Raw genomic sequence first — 24,406 nt, forward strand, 5'->3', positions numbered from 1 at the left:
TACCTGGACAAAATGACAAGGCGGAAAAACTCACCTCAAAAAAAAGAACAAGAGGCCGTACCGAAGGCTGGAGACCTAATCAATACAGACATAGGTAGCATGACAGATCTAGAGTTCAGAATGACAATTCTCAAGGTTCTAGCCGGGCTCGAAAAAGGCATAGAAGATATTAGAGAAACCCTCTCCGGAGAGATAAAAGCCCTTTCTGGAGAAATAAAAGAACTAAAATCTAACCAAGTTGAAATCAAAAAAGCTATTCATGAGGTGCAATCAAAAATGGAAGCTCTCACTGCCAGGATAAATGAGGCAGAAGAAAGAATTAGTGACATAGAAGACCAAATGACAGAGAATAAAGAAGCTGAGCAAAAGAGAGACAAACAACTACTGGAACACGAGGAGAGGATTCGAGAGATAAGTGACACCATAAGACGACACAACATTAGAATAATTGGGATTCCAGAAGAAGAAGAAAGAGAGAGGGGAGCAGAAGGTATATTGGAGACAATTATTGGAGAGAATTTCCCTAATATGGCAAAGGGAACAAACATCAAAATCCAGGAGATGCTAAGAACGCCCCTCAAAATCAATAAAAATAGGTCCACACCTCGTCACCTGATAGTAAAATTTACAAGTCTTAGCGACAAAGAGAAAATCCTGAAAGCAGCCCGGGAAAAGAAGTCTGTAACATACAAGGGTAAAAACATTAGATTGGCAGCGGACCTATCCACAGAGACCTGGCAGGCCAGAAAGAACTGGCATGACATATTCAGAGCACTAAACGAGAAAAACATGCAGCCAAGAATACTATATCCGGCTAGGCTATCATTGAAAATAGAAGGAGAGATAAAGAGCTTCCAGGACAAACAAAAGTTGAAAGAATTTGCAAACACCAAACCAGCTCTACAGGAAATATTGAAAGGGGTCCTCTAAGCAAAGAGAGACCCTAAAAGTAGTAGATCAGAAAGAAACAGAAACAATATACAGTAACAATCACCTTACAGGCAATACAATGGCACTAAATTCATATCTCTCAATAGTTACCCTGAATGTTAATGGGCTAAATGCCCCAATCAAAAGACACAGGGTATCAGAATGGATAAAAAAACAAAACCCATCCATATGCTGCCTACAAGAAACTCATTTTAGACCCGAAGACACCTCCAGATTTAAAGTGAGGGGGTGGAAAACAATGTACCATGCTAATGGACATCAGAAGAAAGCTGGGGTGGCAATCCTTATATCAGATCAATTAGATTTTAAGCCAAAGACTATAATAAGAGATGAGGAAAGAATAATATCTCAGCAAATAAGAGAACACCAGTAAAGAGGTAGAATTTTAAAACAAATCCAGCACCAAATAAATATTATGAAGTTGAAACATAGAACTGAAATGAAAAATTCACTAGACAAGCTCAATATCAGATTTGAATAGGAAGAAGGAAGAATCAGCAAAGTTAAAGATAGGTCAATTAAGATTATCCAGTTTTAGGAGCAAAAAGAGAAAAACATGAAAAATGAACAGTCTCAGAGAAGTGTGGAACACTACCAAGTCTACCAACATACACATAATAGGAGTTTACAAAGGAGAAAGATGGGGGGAGAAAGATGGGGAGAGAAAGGATATTTGAAGAAATAATGGTAGTAAACTTCCCCAAATTGATGAGATGCATTAACTTACACATCCAAGAGGCTCAATGAACACCAAGTAATATGCATTCAAAGAGATTCACAGCTAGACACATCATAATTAAACCACCAAAAGCTAAAAACAAAGGGAAAATTCTAAAAACAAGAAATAACATTATGGTGAGAGGCAAGATGGTGGAAGAGTAGCAGACTGAAATGACATCAGATCCCAGGAGTTCAGCTAGATAGGTAACAAACCATTCCGAACACCTATAAACTCAACAGGAGATAGAAGAGAAGAAGAGCAGCAATTCTAGGAACAGAAAATTGACCGCTCTCTGAAAGGTAGGACGTGCCGAGAAGTGAATCCAAAGTGATGGGAGACAGACTGCAGGGGGAAAGGCTAGCTCCTGGCAAGCAGTGGAGCAATGGAGCACAAAATCCAAACTTTTAGAAGTCTGCTCCACTAAGGGACTTCACTCCAAAGGCTAAGTGGGGGTGGAGCCCTTGTGGGGATAGCATGGTCTCAGGACCTGCGAGGTCACAGAAAGATTGGGGGTGTGTGAGTGTGGCAGAGATCCCAGGTATCGGAGTGGGGAAGCCGACTACAGAGATAGAGCTGAGGAGTGAGCTCTCAACTCAGAGTTACCTTAAACTGTGATCCAAGGCACAGTTGGGCCACCGCTCCTTGAGCATGGACCCCACAAGTGGCAGATCCGGGGAAAGTCACCTTCTTCCTCCAGGAGGAGCAGTGCGGCAGGAATCTGCTGGGTTTGGAGACTCCTAACAGGGCCATGAGCCAGAGATAGAAACGCTCGGTCACAGGCCAGGTGAGCTCGGAGTGCGGCCAGAGACCAGGGAGACAGGAGTGATTGCTTATCTCTGAGGGCGCACCGAGGAGTGGGGCCCTGAGGCTCAGCTCCTCTGGGCCGGAGATTGAGAGGTCACCATTTTCATTCCTGTCCTCCAAAGTGGTACAGAAAGTTTTCAGGGAACAAAAGCTGTGAGAGCGAACCCGAGCAGATTAATCAGCCCAGTCCCTGGCAAGGGTACTGCAATTCCACCTGAGGCAAAGACATTTGAGAATCACTGCAACAGGCCCCACCCCCAGAAGATCAGCAAGAACATCCAGACAAGACCAAGTTCACCAACCAATGAGAACTATGCAACTCTAGAGCTAGGGGAAAGCATCACATAGAATTCAAGGATTTTCCCCCACGATCCTTTAGTCTTGCAAAGCTAAATTTTTTTTAATTTTATTTTTTTCTTATTCTATTTTTTTTAACTTTTCCTCTTTCCTCTTTTAATGTTTTTTAACTAATTTATCTTAACAATACCTTTCTTAAAAAAATTTTCATTAAACCTTCACTGTTATAGTCATATTTTATCCCTTCATTGTATTTAACCTTATTTTTTTGTATACATATAGGTTTTTCTTTCTAAAAAATTTTGGTATACAATTTCTTCTAATAGATCAAAATGTACCCTAAATATACCCAGAGCACATAGCTTTGTTCTAGTCTCCAGCCTGAGCACATTCTCTCCTCTTATTTTTTCTTTTTCCAACCAACTTATCAATTCTTTTAGAATTTTTTAAAGTTTTCATCTTTACAGTCATATTCCATCCCTTCATCGTGTTTACCCCTTATTTTTGTATATACATAAGATTTTCTTTCTTTCAAGTTTTGGGAGGTAGTTTCTTCTAAAACACCAAAATACACCCAAAATCAAGTGGGCGGCTCTATTCACCAGTCTAATACATATATAAAAATATTACTTATAATATATATTATTATAACAAATATAATATTTATATAGAAATAAAAAATACATAAATAAATATATGTTTATTTATTTTATTATTTCATTTTTGTTTCTTTTTTCCCCCTTTCTCCTTCCCCCAGTTTTATTTAGATCTCTTCTGATTTGGCTGGCATACATTTTTCTGGGGTCTTTGCCCCCGTTTTAGTATTTTATTCTCTTGTTCATATATTCTTATCTGGATAAAATGACAAGACAGAAAAACTCACCACACAAAAAAAGAACAAGAGGCAGTACCGACAGCTAGGGATCTAATTAAGGACATTGGTACTATGTCAGAACTAGAGTTCAGAATGATGATTCTCAAGGTGCTAGCTGGGCTTGAAAAAGGCATGGAAGATACTAGAGAAACACTTTTTGGAGAAATAAAATCCCTTTATGGAGAAATAAAAGAACTAAAATCTAACCAAGTTGAAATTTAAAAAGCTATTAATGAGGTGCAATAAAAAATGGGAGGCTCTTACTGGTAGGATTAATGAGGCAGAAGAGAGAATTCACGACATAGAAGACCAAATGATGGAGAGTAAAGAAGCTGAGCAAAAGAGAGACAAACAACTACTGGACCACGAAGGGATAAAGTGGTCCATTATTTCTTTGTGTCCAAAGAAACACAATGATAACTACTGAACCATTCAAGAGATAAGTGATACCATAAGATGAAACAATATTAGAATAATTGGGATGCCAGAAGAAGAAGAAAGAGAGGGGCAGAAGGTATATTGGAGCGAATTATATTGGAGCAAATTACAGTAGAGAATTTCCCTAATATGGCAAAGGGAACAAGCATCAAAATCCAGGATGCACAGAGAAACCCCCCTCAAAATCAATAAAAATAGGTCCACACCCCATCATCTAATAGTAAAACTTACAAGTCTTAGTGACAAAGAGAAAATCCTGAAAGCAGCTTGGGACAAGAGGTCTGTAACATACAATGGTAGAAATGTTAAGACTGGCAGCAGACTTACCCACAGAGACCTGGCAGGCCAGAAAGAACTGGCATGATATATTCAGAGCACAAAATGAGAAAAACATGCAGCTAAGAACACTTTATCCAGCTAGGCTATCACTGGAAATAGAAAGAGAGATAAAAAGCTTCCAGGACAAACAAAAATTAAAAGAATTTGCAAACACCAAACCAGCCCTACAGGAAATATTGAAAGGGGTCCTCTAAGCAAAGAGAGAGCCTAAAAGTAGTGGATCCAAAAGGAACAGAGACAATATACAGTAACAGTCGCCTTATAGGCAATACAATGGTACTAAATTCATATCTTTCAATAGTTACTCTGAATGTAAATGGGCTAAATGCCCCAATCAAAAGACATAGGGTATCAGAATGGATAAAAAACCAAAACCCATCAATATGCTGTCTACAAGAGACTCATTTTAGACCCAAAGACACCTTCAGATTTAAAGTTAGGGGGTGGAAAACAATTTACCATGCTAATGGACATCAAAAGAAAGCCGTGGTGGCAATTCTTATAACAGATAAATTAGATTTTAAGCCAAAGGCTATAATAAGAGATGAGGAAGGACACACTATGTCATACTTAAAGGGTCTGTCCAACAAGAATAGCTAACAATAACAAATAACAAAAACAAAAACAATAACAAAAATATCTATGTCCCTAACATGGGAGCAGCCAATTATATAAACCAATTAATAACAAAATCAAACAAATAGACAATAACACAATAACAGTAGGGGACTTTAACACCCCACTCACTGAAATGGACAGACCATCCAAGCAAAAGATAAACAAGGAAATAAAGGCCTTAAATGACACACTGGGCCAGATGGACATCACAGATATATTCAGAACATTCCATCCCAAAACAACAGAATACACATTCTTCTCTAGTGCACATGGAATGTTAAAAGGATTATTCACCACGATCAAGTGGGATTTATTCCTGGGCTGCAAAGTTGGCTCAACATCCGCAAATGAATCAATGTGATACAATACATTAATAAAAGAAAGAATAAGAACCATATGATACTCTCAATGTCAAAATGTCAAAAAGCATTTGACAAAGTACAGCACCCTTTCTTGATCAAAACTCTTCAAAGTGTAGGGAAAGTGTCATCAAAGTCATCTATGAAAAACCCACAGTGAATATCATTCTCAAGGGGGAAGAACTGGGAGCTTTTCCCCTAAGGTCAGGAAGATGGCAGGGATGTCCACTATCACCACTGCTATTCAAAATTTTGGATGTTCAACTCAAAATGGTATTACTAGAAGTCCTACCCTCAGCAACCAGACAACAAAAAGAAATAAAAGGCATCCAAATCAGCAAAGAAGAAGTCAAACACTCACTCTTTACAGATGATATGATACTGTATGTATCAGTCCAAAAGACTCTACTGCAAAACTGCTAGAACTCATATGGGAATTCAGTAACATGTCAGGATATAAAATCAATGCACAGAAATCAGTTGCATTTCTATATACCAACAGCAAGACAGAAGAAAGAGAAATTAAGGAGTCAATCCCATTTACAATTGTACCCTAAACCATAAGATACCTAGGAACAAACCTAACCAAAGAGTAAAGAATCTGTACTCAGAAAACTATAAAGTACTCATGAAAGAAATTGAGGGACACACAAAGAAATGGAAAAACATTCCATGCTCACGGATTGGAAGAACAAATATTGTGAAAATGTCTATGCTACCTAAAGCAATCTAAACATTTAATGGAATCCCGATCAAAATACCATCAATTTTTTTAAAGAAATGAAACAAATAATCCTAAAATTTATATGGAGCCAGGAAAGACCCCAAATAGCCAGAGGAATGTTGAAAAAGAAAGCCAAAGTTGGTGGCATCACAATTCCAGACTTCAAGGTCTATTACAAAGCTGTCATCATCAAAACAGTATAGTACTGGCACAAAACCAGACACATAGATCATTGGAACAGAATAGAGAGCCCAGGAATAGACTCTCAACTCTATGGTCAATTAATCTTTGACAAAGGAAGAAAGAATGTCCAACGGAAAGAAGACAGTCTCTTTAACAAATGGTGTTGGGAAAATGGGACAGCCAAATGCAGAAGAATGAAACTGGACCGTTTCCTTACACCACACACAAAAACAGACTCAAAATGGATAAAGACCTCAATGTGACACAGGAATCCATCAAAATCTTTGAGGAGAACACAGGCAGCAACCTCTCCATCCTCAGCTGCAGCAACTTCTTCCTGGGAACACTGACAAAGGCAACGGGAAGCAAGGGCAAAACTGAACTATTGGGACTTCATCAAGATAAAGAGCTTTTGCACAGCAAGGGAAACAGTGTACAAAACCAAAAAGCAACCAACAGAATGGGAGAAGATATTTGCAAATGACATATCAGATAAAGGACTAGTATCCAAAATTTATAAAGAACTTATCAAACCCAATACCCAAGGAATACATAATCCAATCAAGAAATGAGCAGAGGACATGAACAGACATTTCTGCAAAGACATCGAAATGGCCAACAGACACATGAAAAAGTGCTCAACATCACTCGGCATCAGGGAAATACAAATAAAAAACACAATGAGATACCACCTCACACCAGTCAGAAGCACTAAAATTAACAAGTCAGGAAATGACAGATGTTGGAGAGGATGCAGAAAAAGGGGAACGCTCCTACACTGTTGGTGGGAATGCAAGCTGGTGCAGCTACTCTGGAAAACAGCAAAAAGTTGAAAATAGAGCTACCCTATGACCCAGCAATTGCACTACTGGGTATTTACCCTAAAGATACAAATGTAGTGATCCAAAGGGGCATGTGCACCTGAATGTTTACAGCAGCAATGTCCAGAATAGCCAAACTATGGAAAGAACCTAGATGTCCATCAACAGATGAATGAATAAAGAAGATGTGGTATATACCTACAATGGAATACTATGCAGCCATCAAAAGAAATGAAATCTTGCTATTTGTGACATAGTGGATGGAACTAGAGGGTATTATGCTGAGCAAAGTAAGTCAATCAGAAAAAGACAATTATATATGATCTCCCTGACATGAGGAATTTGAGAGGCAGAGTGTGGGTTGTGGGGGGTAGTGAAGGAAAAAATGAAACAAGATGGGATTGGGAGGGAGAAAGACCACAAGAGACTCTTAATCTCACAAAAGCAACTGAGGGTTGCCGGAGGGAGGGGGGTAGGGAGAGGGTGGTTGGGTTATGGACATTGGGGAGGGTATGTGATATGGTGAGTTCTGTGGAATGTGTAAGCCTGATGACCTTTGACATGTACCCCTGGGGCAAATAATACACTACATGTTAATAAAAATAATTTAAAAAAAAAGAAATAACATTACATACAAGAAATTCTCAGGAAGAATTACAGCTGATTTTTCACCAGAAAACAGTAGAGGCCAGAGGGAAGTGGGATGACCTATTCCAAATGCCAAAACAAAGACTGTCAAATAAGACTTTTAAATAAGAGTTTCTCTATACAGCAAAACAACTCTTCAAAAATGAAGGTGACAGTAAGACATTCATGGATAAAGAAATACTAACAGAATTTTACAGCAGACCTTTCCTAAAAGAAATATTAAAGGGAGGGACAACTGGGTGGCTCAGTCCTTTAAGTATCCAACTCTTGATCTCAGGATTGTGAGACTGAGCCCCATGTTGGGCTCCTTGCTCAGTGGAGAGTTTGCTTGAGATTCTCTTTCTCCCTCTTCCACTGCCCCCACCTCTAAAAATAAATAAATAAAACTTTAAAAAATAGAAATATTAAAGGGAATCCTTCAGGTTGAAATGAAAGGATACTAGACAGTGACTCAAATCCATACAAGGAAAGAAAGAGCACTGGTAAGGAAACTATGGAGGTAAATATAAAAGGTAATAAAAATATAAGACAATATAAGTCTATCTTTTGTTTATAACTCTTCTATTCTTCTGATTTAAGATAATGAAATGAAAATGAAGTTAAGAAAACAATTCTATTATCGTATGACATTAAAAGGATTAAAATACTGAGGAATAAATTTAATAAAAGAAGTACAAAATGCATTAACTCTTCCTCAGTTACTGTTTTCATATGCCATATGATTCCCGCTGGGAATTTTAGTAACATACTGCATCATTCCTGGAGCACCCAGATAACTGTCTGGAAAACAATAGCAACAGTACTCTCTGCATTTCTGTATTAAATTTCACTGGGGAAGAAAAAGAGACTCAAATGTTAAATGAAATACCTGATGGGCAAAACAGATACAGAATCCTAGGAGGAGAACTGGCAGGGAAATCGTTTTCCTTGTGTTAAGTCTGGGATGTCACTCTTCAGAGGGCATTCCTTGTTAGCCACTTTTATTGAAATAGGCTGAGATCTATAGTTATATTTTACTCCATTCTTCAACCTCAAGTAATCACGATAAGTTTTAAGCACAGTATTAAAAGTAGGGACTTTGGGGTGCCTGGGTTGCTCATTTGGTGGGGCGAGTAACTCTTTGATTTAGGCTCCGGTCACAATCTCAGGGTTGTGAGATGGAGTCCTGCATCAGGCTTCACACTCAGCAGGGAGCTTGCTTGAGATTCTGTCCCCCTGTCCCTCTGCCCTTCCCACTTGTGTTGTCTCTCTCCCAAATAAATAAATAAATCTTAAAAAAAAGGTAGGGGCTTTGATATCAGGCTGATCTAACTTTGGGTTTGGCTCTTCTACCTATTAACTGCATGACATTGGGCAAATTATTTAATGTCCCTAACCTTCAATTTCCTTATCATTACCAGTATTCCTTATCTCAATTATAAAAATCATGTCTAAAAAGAATATTAGAGTCTTAAATGAGACAATACATAAGAATTATTTAGCAAACTGCCTGAAAAAAACAGATGTTCAAAAAATACTCATTTCAAGCCTGCTGCTCTCAGGCAACTATTGCTTGCTGCTTTCTAGAAAGGCTTCCTTTTCTAGAATGTCATACAAATGGAATAATCACTATGCACTCTCTCTCTTTTTTTTTTAATCTGCCTTCTTTAACTTGGCTTAGTTATCTTGAGATTCACCTACATTGTTATGTCTATCAGTAGTTCTTCACTTTTTATTGCTGAGTAGTATTCTGTTGGATGGGTATATCCTATTAATCAATTTTTAGGCATTATGTAAATAAAGAAAAACTCTTGGAGTTTCTCTAGGGAAATAAATGTATCTTTTCTTTTCTTCGTTCACAGAGGCTTTAGGGGACCTGAGCTCCAAAGAGAAGAGCAAACAGATCTGTTGATTGAAGGTGGGCTGGTCTCTGCACTACAGCTACAGGGCCAGAATTTAGGAGACAGGAAAAGAACCTGTATGGGAAAGCTAGTCTCTAGTTTTATACTTTCTTTTTCCATCCTAATAGTTTCTTTTCTCCCACAATATTTAATAAAGGTCATGTTAAATGTTACAGCCTGCCAGACATTTAAGAAAAAAAAAAAAAAACAATTCTACACAAAACTCTTCCAAAAATTTGGTTTCATTTTAGAGGCTAGCATTGCCCTGATATCAATACCAGAAAACAGGCATTACAAGAAAAGAAAACTACTGCTCAATGTCTATCATGAACACAGAAGCAAAAAAGCTCAACACGATGTTAGCAAATAAAATCCAGCAATATACATAAAGGATAATACATCACAATCAAGTAGGGTTTATTCCAGTAAAGCAGGGTTACGTATAACATTCAACTGCTCATCAATGTAATTCATTTCATTAACAGAATAAAAAAAATCATATGGTCATCTTAACAGATGCAAAAAAAGAAGCATTTGACATTATTCCACATCTGCTCATTTAAAAAAAAAAAGCTTTCAGGAATATAAGGGAACTTCCTCAACCTAATAAAGACAATCTACAAAAATCTACAGACAAATTATACTTAACTATTAAAGACCAAGCGATTCCTCCTAGGATTAGTAACAAGGCATGGATGTCCATTCCCATGTCTTCTATTATACTGGGCATTCTAGCTAGAGTAGCAAGGCAAGAAAAATAAGGCATAAACACTGGAAAGAAAGAAAGCCTTCATTTGCAGATGACATGAGCATTTTGTAGAATAGTCTAATAAATCTATAAAAATCTACTTAACAATAAACAAAATGAAAGCAAAACTTGTACACTAGAAATTATATGACATTAATGAGTAAAATTAAAGAAAACCTAGATAAACAGAGGTGTACAATTTCTTCATGGATCAGATCAGAAGAATCAATATTGTTAAGATGTTAATTCTTCCAAATTAAACTCTAAATTCAATGCAGTCCCAGGGCGCCTGGGTGGCTCAGTGGGTTAAGCCTCTGCCTTCGGCTCAGGTCATGATCTCAGGGTCCTGGGATCAAGCCCCACATCCGGCTCTCTGCTCGGCAGGGAGCCTGCTTCCTCCTCTCTGTCTGCCTGCCTCTCTGCCTACTTGTGATCTCTGTCTGTCAAATAAATAAATAAAATCTTAAAAAGAAGTAAGTAAATAAATAAATAAATAAATTCAATGCAGTCCCAATATAGCAGGTTAGGTTTTTTTTTTAAGAAATCAAAAAGCTGATTCTGAAATTTTTATAAAAATGGAAGGATCTAAAATAGCCAAAACAACTTTGAAAAAGAAAAAAAAAGTTGTAAAGCTTACACTATCTGATTTCAAGACTTGCTATAAAGTCATGGTGATCAAGATCTGTGGTATTGGTATGAAGATAGCTCTCCAGATAAAGACTGTGGCATAAAGACAGACATACAGATTAAATGAAACCAAACAGAGAGTCTAGAAATAGCATGCACATATTTGATGGACTGATTTTTTACAAAGATGTCAAGGTAATTCAATAGGGAAGAAGTTTTCCAACAACTAGTGCTGGGACAATGAAATATGTGTATGCAAAAACAAAACCTCAACCTCTACTTCATACCATATATAAAAAATTAACTTGAAATGAAATAGATTAGAGACCAAACTGCAAAAGTTCACACTATAAAACTTCCAGAAAAAAACACAGGAGAAAAATCTTTGTGAACTTGCATAAGACAACGATTTCTTAGAAGAGGCACAGAGAGCACAAACCATAAAACAAATTGATGAATTACACTTTATGAAAATTAAAAATTTCTGTTCTTTATTACAGCATAATCCCAGCTACACTTTTAATATACCTGGACCAACCTTTAAGGAAAGAGTGATAGTACCCTGGAGAATCCAGACCCAAAATGGCAAGAATAATCTGTGGAGAGTGGAGCCTCCCCAGATTTACTTTAAATCCACCTGTTCCCTGGGTTCTGGCTGCTTGCTCTAGTAGATAGCCTTGGCTGCCACCATTTTCCTGTCTCCAAACACCAGCTGTATCTAGTGAAGGGTGGGTTCTGGCATGGCCCCCACCATGCTTGCTGTGACAGTAGCTGCAACAGCTCTGACCCGACCAGACCCATGGAGGGAGGCTCCAGCTTTACTTATGGCTACCATGAGGGACTGGGTCACTATCTGGAAATGTGAAAACTGGACCAAGGCGAGGCAGGAGACTGGAAGTAGCCCTCAGATGATTTCTTCTCCATTCTTCCTTTATGGACTGTTTTGAGGGCTTCTTAGAAGCAATCACACACAAACAAACCCCTAGATGTATTTTCTCATGAAGCCTTGGCTAGTTCAGTTACAAACCACCTATATTTGTGTTCCCTTCTTTCTCTACTCATTTCCCTTTTACCATGATGGCTCCATTCTTAATGCCCTGAGGTTGTGTCTCCCAATACCCAACAGAACATTCACAATTGGCTTTGCCTCGGGTTTTACCTTCAAGGCTAAGACAAAATATAATAATAGCCCTATGAGAAAGTTGGGACTATCATTATACCATCATTTGCAAGCAGGGACTCTGAGGCCTGGAGAGGTTAGGTAGTTTATCTAAGATTCTATAGCCAGTAAATGGAGGAGGCAAGATTGAATCTGACTCCAAAGTCCATGCTCTTAGCAATTCTGCTATTATTCTGCCTGAGGCTGCTTGGTCTGGCTGTCTGCCAGTTTCTTCCTAGACCTTGATTCTAAGGAGAAGATCTTATCCTTGTTATGAGTTGTGGCACATCCAGAGTCCCTTTTTCAGAGGAGTTTGGTTGTGGGACTTCATCATATTTGTATTGTGAAAAAAGATCTGAGCCAGTTTGGATGAGGAGCAGTTGTAAGACAAAGCATATTAGAAACAGTAACTCCAGCCATTCTTGACAGCTGGGTAGACAGATACATTCAGCAAAGGGAACATTTCTGACTGGGACAAGATTGCTCTTCAGGCTGTGATGTGAACTAGGGACCTTTACACTTCAACCTGCCTGTCACTAGACAGAAAAGAAAGTGTGACCCTTCTCCTATTCCCCACCCACTCTTACCATGACAGGTATGTCTTTGATTGCTAAAGAGTGGCTGATACTGTTACACTGATAATATGTAACAGGGCAGAAGCAGCCTTTCAGGTTCCTGTGCATTTAAAAAAATATATTCAGTTGTCAAGTGATAAGTTTCCAAACGTCAGTGGTGACTTCACAGTAGGAAGAAGACTTATTTTTGAAGTTTGAAAGGATGTTTATGAGGAAGAAGGTGAAAAGACAATTAATTTTGGTTCTGTAATTCGATAAACCCTTTGGGTGATCAACTTGGTAACCTACGTATCCTGTGACAGACCCTGGGACTTCAGGGGTGAGTAAGACATAGCCACAGAGTGACCGACTGTCTTGGTTTGCCTGGGACTGATACTCAGGATGCAGGACTTTTAGTGCTAAATCTGGGAAAATCCCAGGCAAGTTGATTACCCCACCTGTATCCCAACGAGTTCACAGGCTAACGAGGAAGACAGTTACACAAGTGTATGTATGTATGTTTCAAATAGTGTGATATATAAGATTACGGAATAATGATAATGGCTTTTACTTCTATAGCACTTTCTGAGTCAGGCACTCTTCAGAATAATATCTTTATGTGCATCAGCTCTCTGAATCCCAAAACAGCCTTGTGAAGTAAGGACTACTGTTATCCCCACCTTATGTAGTAGGGAATTAGGGAACTACTAAGGGGGCAGATCTGGGATTCAAATGGAGGCAATATGGATTTGAGAGATGATTTGAGAGCTTAGCCTCTCAACAGTGCTCTCAAATGTTTAAGGAAAGAAATAGCATAGAGGGATGAGTGACAGGAGATGTCATGGGAGAAGAGGGTATAGGGGAATGAGTTAGAGATGGTGATGACTGAGCAACATTTTGAACAATGAATGAGGAATCAATGAGCAGGAAGGAAAGGAAAGGGCATTCCAGATATAAGAGCTCAGGTTAGGACATGTCATAGTATTGCTGGTGGGCTGATGTCCACAGGGGCTCTAATGGAATTCTTTGGGCTCTGACACTTCCAAAGGATATTTCAACCTAGTCCTTCACACTAGGACCTTGGGAAAGAAGTCTGGAAAGACTTCTTGATGGGCTAGGCCATCAAGGGCTTTGTATACCATTATGAAGGACAATAGATTTCAACCTGTTCACAAGAGGAAAGTACTAGAGAAAGGCTGAGATTTGCATTTTTAGAGAATCACTCTGGTAGTATCCAGAGGGTGGTTTGAAGGGGACCAGTGACAAGCACAACCAAATATAAGGCCCCTGAATAAGTCCCCATGAGAGCTGGTGACTTCAACTCCAGCATGTGACAATGGGGATGGAGAGGGCTAGGCAGATTAAAAAGAGGGAGAAAGTAAGATAGACCAAACTTGGTTAGTGATTGGATGTAGGGATGTAAGGAGTTAGGAAACCTGAGGATAGCTTTTGTTAACTCTGCTTAGTTGACTAGATGCCAAATGGTCCCACCAATAATTAAGAAAAGAGGAGAAATGCAGGGGGATGAGTGGATCTAAAAGGGGAAAGATGGTGAGTTTAGCTTTCTACATGTGATTCTCAATGGTCTAGAGAAAAACCATCTAATTCAAGCATCCCATAAAAAGAAGGAAATAGCTTGTCCTAAGGCTACTTAATTTTCTGATCAAGAGTGAAATAATAAAGGGGCACTTGGGTGGTTCAGTGCGTTGTGCGTCAGACTCTTGGTTTCAGCTCAGGTCGTGATCTCAGGTTGGTGAGATCAAGCCCCATATCGGGCTCTGCATTCAGTGGGAGTCTGCTTGAGATTCTCTCCTCCTCCACCACCCCTACCTTTCACCCCTGCCCTCTGGTTAGCATGTGTGCACTCTCTCTCAAATAAATAAATAAATAAATCTTAAAAAAAAGAGGGAAGTGGTCATTATAAGAGAAGTTCTTGGAAACAGGTATGAAATAAATAGAAAGCAGAAGAATTAATATAGCATTAAGGCAACATTCTTTGGGTTTTCCCTGAACTTAATACATTCATTTATGATAAGCTATGAGTGTCTTAATTTATTATTCCTCCTAAGAATATTTGTTTTATAAAAAATGGCAATATTTAACTGAATCCCTGATGAAAGAATTTCAGGTACCTTAATCCTAGAGATGGGACAATTCTTTTGGCCAATAAGTCTTCCAGAATTCCTCAAATAAATCATAGTACATTTACATCTACTAATTCCATGTGCATGGGTAGGGGGGGTAATTTGAACATAAATTCTATGAAGAGGTTCTACTTATCCTTGAACTAACTCCTCTCAAAATGTTCATTTCAAAAAATTTAAGATCTTCAGTATCGTGGTGTCTTAAGTATATAAAGTCAGTTATTACTGACTAGTATTGATAAAAATTATTTACATAACCTATTTATTTGAAGTTGTTTTTTTTTTAAATGCCATTTTTCAGTTCTATTCTCCCTTTCTAATCCCCTGAGGATGATCATGCTTCCTTCAGAGTGCCCTGTATCCCTCTGATGAGGAATCAACACCCCATATAAACCCTCATCCACAGGTTTCTGATGCCTGGTCTCTGGATTGCCGTGCGTCAACAATGATCTTGACTACCTATTGCATCTTTAATTGGAAAGCTTTAAGTAGTACCTCATGGATAAATTAAGTGAGCTTAGCATGTCTTCTTTGAAACAATCAGGAAGGGGGGAAAAAAAAAGGAAGAATGGAGATCCAGGGAAAGTAAGGGGTTTGCTAAAGGCACACAGTTTGGGAATGAGTAGAGGTGCCCTGCTATCCTGATATCTCTAACCATTAGGCAATTTCATCTCCTTCTTGTTAGAACACCCATCGTTTGTGAAATGGCCAAATCACATGGGAGAATGACCCTGCTCTGATTATTGAGTGGTCTGGGATCCTTTCTACTCTGCAAAATTTTGCCCATCTCTCAGATTTCCTAACTTTGGTTTTTATTTAGAAAAGCATGCTGTTTACTATTCTACCATCATCCATCTTTGCCAGCATCCGAGGCCACAACTCCAACTGAAAGGCCAGTGATACACTGCAGATAGAGTGCACCAAAGAGAGTAAACTCTATATAACATTTATATGGATTCTGAACCAACCAGAAATGGATTGGTGAGGCCCTAATGCCTTGAGGTAGCCAGGCAAAGAAAAGACGAAGAAGACATGATAGTGGCAGTGGTGGTGGGAAAAGCAATAGCTTGCTCCATTCACCTTTCCCCTCTGCAGAGGTTGGCTCGCATCTAATTTAGGACAGGAAGAAATCAAGTGAGTACAGGGATTTTGTGTCCCAGCAGAGAAGCAAAATCAGACTTGATTATAAGTGGTACTCTCAGTAGCCTTGGAGGAGCCAAAGACCAGCATGGGTAACAAGACCCTTACAATATCCCACTTTGAACCTGGTATGCCCTACCAACTATGTATCTTCAGAGAATAAAAAAAAGGATGTAAGGCATATGGGTACAGAAGTCACAGTGGATCAAGCAAGGGTTTGCATGCATGTCCACTGTATGTCCTCAGCAGGTACTCTCAACATCACAGTCATGATGCTATGTATGGGCATGCTCACCCAGGATGGACAGAATGCTGGTAGCCCACTCTGCATGTCTAGCTAGATTAAAGACAAGATGCCTGGGTTTATATTTAGGATTATCAGCACGACGGGATCCACCTTTACCTAATCCAACAGGTATTTTGTAGGTACTCAGGAACCCGATTGGGAAATGATCTGATACAACAAAAGAATATTCTATTTTTCATAGCTCTTGCTAATCTGTTTGGCAAGCACATAATGTCCTCAAGCTTGCTACAAATAAAATGCCTAATTACCAGAAATGGGGCTTCCCCACCCCCATTCTCGCCTCTCCACATGGACATGTATGTGCTTCTGTGTGTTCTTCATGGACTGCCTGCAGCTAACTTTGGAAGATGCACATTTTTTTATATCATTTAAACCACAGCAACACACATACATTTAAAAAATAATCAGTGAATTAGAAAGCCCCACATTCATATGAAGAAAGACAATAAATTTTACTTACCAGTTTAGGTTGTTCGAGGCAGCAGAGGAACAAGTTGTTGGTAATTGTCCAGCGCTTTCATTCAATAAATCACATTGGCTTTGCTTTCTCCTGTGGCTCAGCCTCTGCGCAAAGCAAGCGAACCTCCTTCCTATTCTGTGCAAAGAATAAAATGCGAACAGGATCAGTTCAGGCAAGAGCTGAAGTCCATGATCACTAAGCTACTCTTGCTGCAAAATAAAAGAGCAAATGATGCACAGGGAGGAAAGGGGAGAGGAAAACAGCTTGGCTCGAATCTAGGTGTATTCTCAGGACTGCAGCCCTGAGAAGGCTTGATTTCTCAATCTCTTGTGCATGTAGTAAAAGGATGCCATGACTTCAGTGTGTCTTTAGCCTATTTTGTTTGTGAGGTCCATTAGGAACGGCACGCAGGGACAACAAGCTTCATGGCAAACAAGCCTGAATCAGAACTGGCTGTCACTCAAGGATGAGCAGAGGGGCAGCAAGGCAGCCAGTTAGTTTTGCACTCTATCAACTGCAGGCAAAGAAATATCGTCTGGCATCCAAGAGCCCATCCAGCAATCTGTGACTGCAAATGATCGACAGCTCTCCTGGGACCAGACGCCCCCTTACTCCCACAGCTCCCTGGGAGAGCAGCACACAGGTGGCCACCGCATTCCCCCACCTAAGGCACCTGTGCAATCCTTTACAAGCTCCCAGCAAGAGCCAAGAAAGCTTCCAATCTGGTCAGAGCTGCTCAAGCATTGCTAGAGTTTTCGCCTGAGCAGGTTCTGAGGAAGTAGTCTGCATATCTCAGACTTAACACATGAGGAGGCTCAGTCTTAGGAGGAAGATTCCAGTGCTCCTTTCATGCCGGCTACATATGGGTGCACCTGGCTCCTTTAATGACGTTATGCCTTACATGACTAATGAAACACAGAGAATGAATTTCCTAGAAAGCCACTTATTTAGGCAGTTTTCATGTTTCTCTCTGAAATAAAATGGCAAATGACCTTCACAGGCTGCTTTTATGTTAGGGAGACATTGCTGTTTGAGAGCACATATTAACAGTCCCCCTCCCCCCAGCACACAGATACACACACACAGACGTCCCTAGCAACAGCATTAAGAATCTTTCTAAAGATCTCTTCTCTCTGCCAAATGAAAGCTTAGCTGCTATGATGACTTCAGAAATAGTTTTGGACCCTTCTACTGTGCACTGACTCTGGTATGTTATTTATACTGAGAGTCAAATCAACTCCCAAATTTTGAATGCAACTCTGTAGCAAATCAGGAGAAAGTTTTAGTTATAAACAAGAGGGTGGAGTGTTAGTCTTTTGGCCTGGTAATTAATTAGAATCCTGGGAATGGCATCTTGTGTTCCTAAAAATCTTCCCCTTTCTAGAGACAGCATTTCATTCTGGCGGCTGACTCGTCCTAGACAAGTGTCTGCTCTGGAGCTGGGATCTGAGGCGAAACTCCGTGACTCATAAAATCTCCCATAGAGGGGCGCAGGTTAGCTTTTCACAATTGCCTGTCTTTTTTCTTTTCTCGTTCGAAAGGCAAAATCTCTCTTTGGAATATTTTTTTTTCCTCTCCCTCTCCTTAGACTTATTTGTCCATGGAAGCGTTGCTATGAATAATCTAATTTGGCAATATTCATGCCCTTGAGGTTCAGAAGGCTATTTTTTCAACAAGGATTCAGAAAGAGTCAGGCTACCCTTTTGCAGCTTAAGCCTAAATGGTTGCCAGGTAAAACTTCACCCCTATCTCTAAACAAACTTTGACTTTAATGCAGATTTACTTAAATTCCGTCTGCTGGGGAAAGCCAGGTGACTGAATCATTCTACTAAGGTTAGGGGCTGCATCCGAGGGGTCATGATTCAATCTGCTGTGCAAACCTAAGGGGATGAAGCTTTAGTAATGGTGCCATCGCTTCCAGGAGCAAATGCCCAAGACTGAGTCATGTTATGCATCTCCTGTCCATTGCACTCATTCATCCATTCATTCCTCAATCCGCTTTTAACAAACAGCTTAAATTTATTAAGTACTCAGTCCTTGTGTCACATTGTGCTAAATATTTTAATGTTTATTTTAATTCCCTGTAATTTGGCTCTGCCTACCTCTGTAGCCTAATTTCTTGCCCCCTTCCTACTCGCCCTCCATGTGCAGCATTTTAAACGTCTTTCAGGTCCTTGGACATGCCATTCCATCTCTCAACTCCAGAATCCTGCATATGATATTCTTCTTCCCCAACACTCGGTCCCTTTTGTCTGGGTAACTCATGTACAGCGCTAGAGTCTTGGCTTAAACATCACCTCTCCATGATACTTTTCTGGCCCTTGGGCTGTTAGGCTCCCCACTCTGCGGTCCTAGAGTGCCTTCTCCTTGCCCTTTGTGATATCCATCACATTTTGTTGAACTTACTTGCTTTACATTAGCCATCTCTATTTTACTCTAAGAGTTTAAGTGTGAAGTCTTCTATTCACTGCTCTATTTCCAGGCTAGCAGAATTCCTGGCACATAGAAGGCATTCAATAAATATTTAGTGAGTGTTTGGTTGAAGTGCTTAGCATGTATTTGTTGAATGAATAAACCATTTCAAAGAATAATAGCGATCTTACAATTGAAAGGGACCCTAAAGTTCCCTTAGTGCCATCTAAATTCTTCTTGCCAACTGGCCATCCAGTGAAGTCTCACCTCCTCTAATTATTTCTTCTCGATTCATCTCAGCCCAGAGTGATCACACACTTATTTTGTCCCCTGGCCTCCAGCACTTTCACAGCATGTTCTTGCTTTTTGTTTTCCAGCTGTTTCCCAGCCGTGTCTCCTCTCTATAGACTAGTATTCCCCATAATGCTGAGCATAAGCCTGCAGTTATTTGATGCTTGATACATTCAATAGCAAATATTTGAACAAGGAGTTAAATGATCAGTCTTGGGTGCCTGGGTGGCTCAGTCAGTTAAGCATCTGCCTTCGGCTCAGGTCATGATCCCAGGGTCCTGGGATCAAGACCCACGTCGGGCTCCCTGCTTAGCAGAGAGCCTGCTTCCTCCTCTCCCTCTGGTGCTCGTCCTGCTTGTGTGCGCGCTCTCTCTCTCTCTCTCTCCCTCTGACAAATAAAATCTTTAAAAGACACGATCAGAGTTGCACTTTAGGAATATTACTCTGGTATTGGGGAAGAATGGATTACATTGGCCAGGCCGAGACAGGACTCTAATAATGACCACAGCAGAGAGATAGAATTTAAAAACAGCTTTGTGTTTCTTTCCCTCCGCCTCCCCCCACCACCCCACCCTCCACATCATAATACCCGTGTTCTCATCTGGAACACTGAGAATGTTTGTTCCACACTCAGCACTTCCCCTCCACCCAATTCCACCCCCAGAGTTAGCTCACTTGCTTAGGTTATTTGTGAACATGTCTCACTAATTCAAGCTCCTCTGAAGACAGGGATTGCATTTTAGTTCATCTGTATCTTCTTTCTCTAGCCATTACACTGCCTGGCCTGGTGTCTCTAGAGAGTTAAGTGCTCAGTCAGTATTAAGAAAAACACCTTCTTTATGCAAAGTGCCTGATAAAGCACTATGATGAGGCAGGGAACAAAGATGAAGAGGTCTCTTTTCAATGATAAAAGGGCTCTCTTTAGGCAGAGAGAATCAGTACTTCCTTCCTAGATGCTTAGGGAAGATTCACAGAGAAGTTCATGTTTGTACTGATCTGGCAGAATGAAGACCTCTAGAGGTTGAACAGAAGAGAAGGAAATGGAGTTGATGCACAGAATTCCTAGAATGTTTAGGGAATGACAAGTAATCCAACTGGGCTGGAGTACATGTGGAGGGTAAGATCTAATGGAATTCCAGCTGCAGAAATAGGCCGGGGTGGGATCGGGGTATGTGTGGATTCAATGTTAGAGTTTGGACATTTTTCCTAGAGGTGACAGGGATTTGGGCAGGAGAATGGCAGCGCCGAGGATTAAGCTCCCTCTGGTCTAGCCACTGAGGCCCGAGAACTGAAGTGGGGAGAGCCAGGAAGCAGGAAGATGTGGATGGCCAGGGAAACTGGAAAACAGTGGAACTGGAAAACAGGAGCTGACCGTCGGGCACACTCTGGAGGAGGACCTGTCAGCGGTGCAGCTGAGAGTGAGGGAAGATGGGAGAGGGAGTAAGCAAGAAGCTGAAGATGGCTTGAACATTTTAACCTGTGTGACAGCAGATGATGGCAACACCAAGGATGCGGGTGCACAAACACAGGGCTAATGTAGGCATTCATGACATGATCTGTGCATCTTGTGAAGGTAGAGGCAAGAGCAAGAGGCTGAGTCCTTGCAGCCATGTGGAAAGTGCCTGGACTGCTCTGAAGAAGCCATTCAATAGTGGCCAAAGAGGTCAGTTCAGGCTGTGGTGGACCAACTACCCCTGGCAACACGCAGGACCATCTGCAAGGGAACGGACACAGAGTCTCCCCAGAAAGAGGACTTCCCGGTGCCGGGCTTCCCATCTCAGAGTTGTGGAGCTTGGTGGAAGAAAGTCTGGCTGGCGATGAGGAGTTTGAGTCCTGGAGATGCTTCTCACTGGCTGAGTAACGTTGGGTAAGTTATTTTCTATCCACCAGGTCTCAGCTTTCTGACTTGGCAAGTGAGGGAGTGGGGCCAGTTACTTCAAAGGCCCCTTTTGGTGTACTCTCTCCTCTGATTTGTGAAGTGCCACGTTGAGAATTTCAGGATACTTGTGAAACGAGGCCAAAGCCCACCAGCATCAGAGGCTAGCAATGTCCACTCTCTCCTGCAAAACCATGCCCATATTTTGAGAATGTTCATATATCACTGTGAATGCATGTCTGCCCTGTGGTTAGTTCTATGTGGTTAGTTTGTAAGACATAAATTTAAATTGATCACTTTTTGATGACCTTTTTCTAACAATTTTTCACTCTTTTTTTCAGCAAAGATTTTTTTTTAGGGGTGCCTTTTCATCGGAGTCTCAAAATTAAATTATGGGAAGAAAGCAGCAGTCCCTTACTGTGGTCAGCAAAGAGTCTGGCCAGCCTACTTCCGCTCCCTAATCTCCTGACCTTCCTCAGGGCGCGGCCACTCAGGAACAGCTCTGATTCTTTTTTCAAAAATAAAATGTGCTACTTATCAAAAGCCGGTCAAAAGGAGACCAAAAAAAAAAAAAAAAAAAAAAACCCAAAAACCTAACACCCCAGGGTGTATCTGAACATGCTTATTATGTGCGAAGTTGTTAGTCATGAATGTAAAACTCTTCCTCCTCCTCCCTCTCAATTACTAAGCCCCAAAGAAAAAAGGAAACAGCGGTGGGGGAGGGCAGTGGCTATTCAGTCCAAAGCAGACCTTTTCAAAAGGTGCAGACTGTTCATAGGCATGCTATTTCTTGATTATTTTGTTTTAAGCACCAGCTGACCTTTCAGACTAAAAGTAAAGGTCCCAAAATATCCTGAGAAACTCTCTCTTGCCCCCCCTCCCCGCCCTGCCTAAGTCTTGGAGACTAGACTCATGACGTTCAGAAAGACTCTTCAAAAAGAGATGGGCCGTGTGACTTCTGCTGTGATTTGATGACAGAGTGTTTATCTGAACTAATCATGTGAGAGTTTCCAGTGCTGGATTTTTGAGAAATGGGATTCTCTTAAGGAGGTTACAAACACTTCACTGAAAGCTTTCCAAGAACGGCTTCATGCCGCCTCTCAGCAGCCTCTCGCTGGGCTGTAGCACCGATGTGATAATCAGGGTCCGAGCTTCTGAAAAGTCTTCTTGTTCTGGCTGCCACCCTCCTTTCAGTCATCATAAGAATTCTCAAACTATGAATCCCCTATTGTCTGTGTGAGCCCGGGATCCCCCACACCATGCCGAGGAAGGAATGTGAACCTCCTAGGTCTGGTCCTAAGCCTCAACCCTGTCCAGCAGGTCACAAAGCCCCATTTATACTCGGCTCCAAAGTTTTATCATAATTCTTTATCTGCTCAGCCCCATATATCCTCTCGGGCAGTCGGAGACGTTCGGTAATGAAGCCCATTTATCCTCATTTTCTCAATCGGCACACTTACAGTTCTAATATTTATGTTCACACTGTCCTAATTTTGAATGTCAAAGATACTATATGAGACAAGTAGCATTGCCAAAGGATAATTGAACTGAGAAGAGTTCACCAGAGACGGAGGTGCAATATGCTTTGTCACACTACCAATCACTGCATCACCAATAGTTAATTTCAACAGCGTGGTGGAAATGTAGGAACAAATGCTGCCATTCATTCGACCCCTCCCGTGTGGCGTGCAGCACCGGCACTGCATTTTCCCACCCCGCAAAGAGGACTATCTGCTTTTTACTGGTGAGGAAACTAAGACTCAAAGAGATTAATAAACTGGTTTCTGTGCATTTGGGGGCTGAGCTGAGACTCAAACCCAGACCTCTGACTGTGAAGCTCAAAGCACTTGTACCTCTCTCTTTTGCCTCTTCCCAGAAATACACTTTGTGAGTAATTTTAAATTAGTATAACGTAGCTATTTTTCATCACAAATACGTAAAGAATTTTGAACTTAGGGCTGTTAAAAGGTTTTGGCCAACTGAACATGGAGATCTGTTCTGGTAAGTATTAGCACCCTGTCAGGTCAGAGTAAGAATTTGTGGCATATGGTTCACCTATCAATAGGTGGCAGTATTCACCTAAATCTCTCCAAGAGGAATTCGCACAGGTCACTTCTCCTTACAACCATCCCCAAGGCCATCTACGTTCTTTGATGCACTGGATTTTATCATAAAGAATAGCATTTACAATAATTGAGCTGCTAACTGGATCTTCACCTTGCCTTTGGAGAGTGAGATCTGGACTGTAGTTGGTTGTGTGGTAGGGAGACGTGCCATCAGAGACCTGGGGACCACCCACCATTCACGACATTTGTTTGGCCATTTCTTTGGGGAAAGTCTTTTGTTTGCAACAGGAAGCCAAAGATGATTTGTGTCTCCACCTACTTTAAGAATGTTATGCAGAATTTTTGAATAATTTAAAAATAAAATTATTAATGCCCTAGGATTTGGTAATTCAGATGTTTGTAATTCAGAGAAAGTTTGCTCAGATCAGGATGATAAAGCAACTGGCAGACCTCATGGTTTCAGTGTGGTTTCAAAATCTATGTATATGTACATGCACCCGGCAAACCATATGAATCTTCACCAGGATGCGTGAAAACTGGGTCCGTAAAGTAAGTAAGTGCTCAATACACAAGTCAAAGCGGTCAAATTGATGAGGTCAGACGACTGAAGCATAAATGACCACTGGATTTCAGGCAGACTCTTCTCTTCCCCTATTCCTATGTATCCTCTTCTTCTCTTTTTTTCTGTAAAGAAAATCTTTGTATTAAAAATACCTATAGTTAAAAGTATTAGTACAGAATCTGTCTCTATTTTCCAGCTGCTTGTAATAAGAGTCTGCCGGGTAGGATTTAGTTTTACAAAGTCAGGAAAACAGGTGTGGTGGCTGATAAAAGTTAGATAAGCTGAGAGAGTCTTAGGCCTATTTTTATGTTGACTTCCCCATATTCATTTGGGATACCCGGAATTGATCGTCAGAAAGCACCGAGAAACACAGAGATACTAGATGAGGAGTCCTGACTCTCAG

General features: G+C 40.6%; 1 protein-coding gene across 1 annotated transcript in view; it reads right to left on the reverse strand.

The window, feature by feature from the left end:
• The window catches only part of ANKFN1 (ankyrin repeat and fibronectin type III domain containing 1), a gene marked incomplete at its 3' end in the record, with an annotated part of 408,951 nt that overhangs the window by 139,687 nt on the left and 244,858 nt on the right, over positions 1 to 24,406 (reverse strand). The window contains exon 3 of the mRNA XM_080827400.1: positions 16,797 to 16,931. The remainder of the gene's footprint in view (positions 1 to 16,796; positions 16,932 to 24,406) is intronic.

The sequence above is a fragment of the Martes martes genome, assembly GCF_963455335.1.
Source record: "Martes martes genome assembly, chromosome: 16".
Taxonomy (NCBI): domain Eukaryota; kingdom Metazoa; phylum Chordata; class Mammalia; order Carnivora; family Mustelidae; genus Martes; species Martes martes.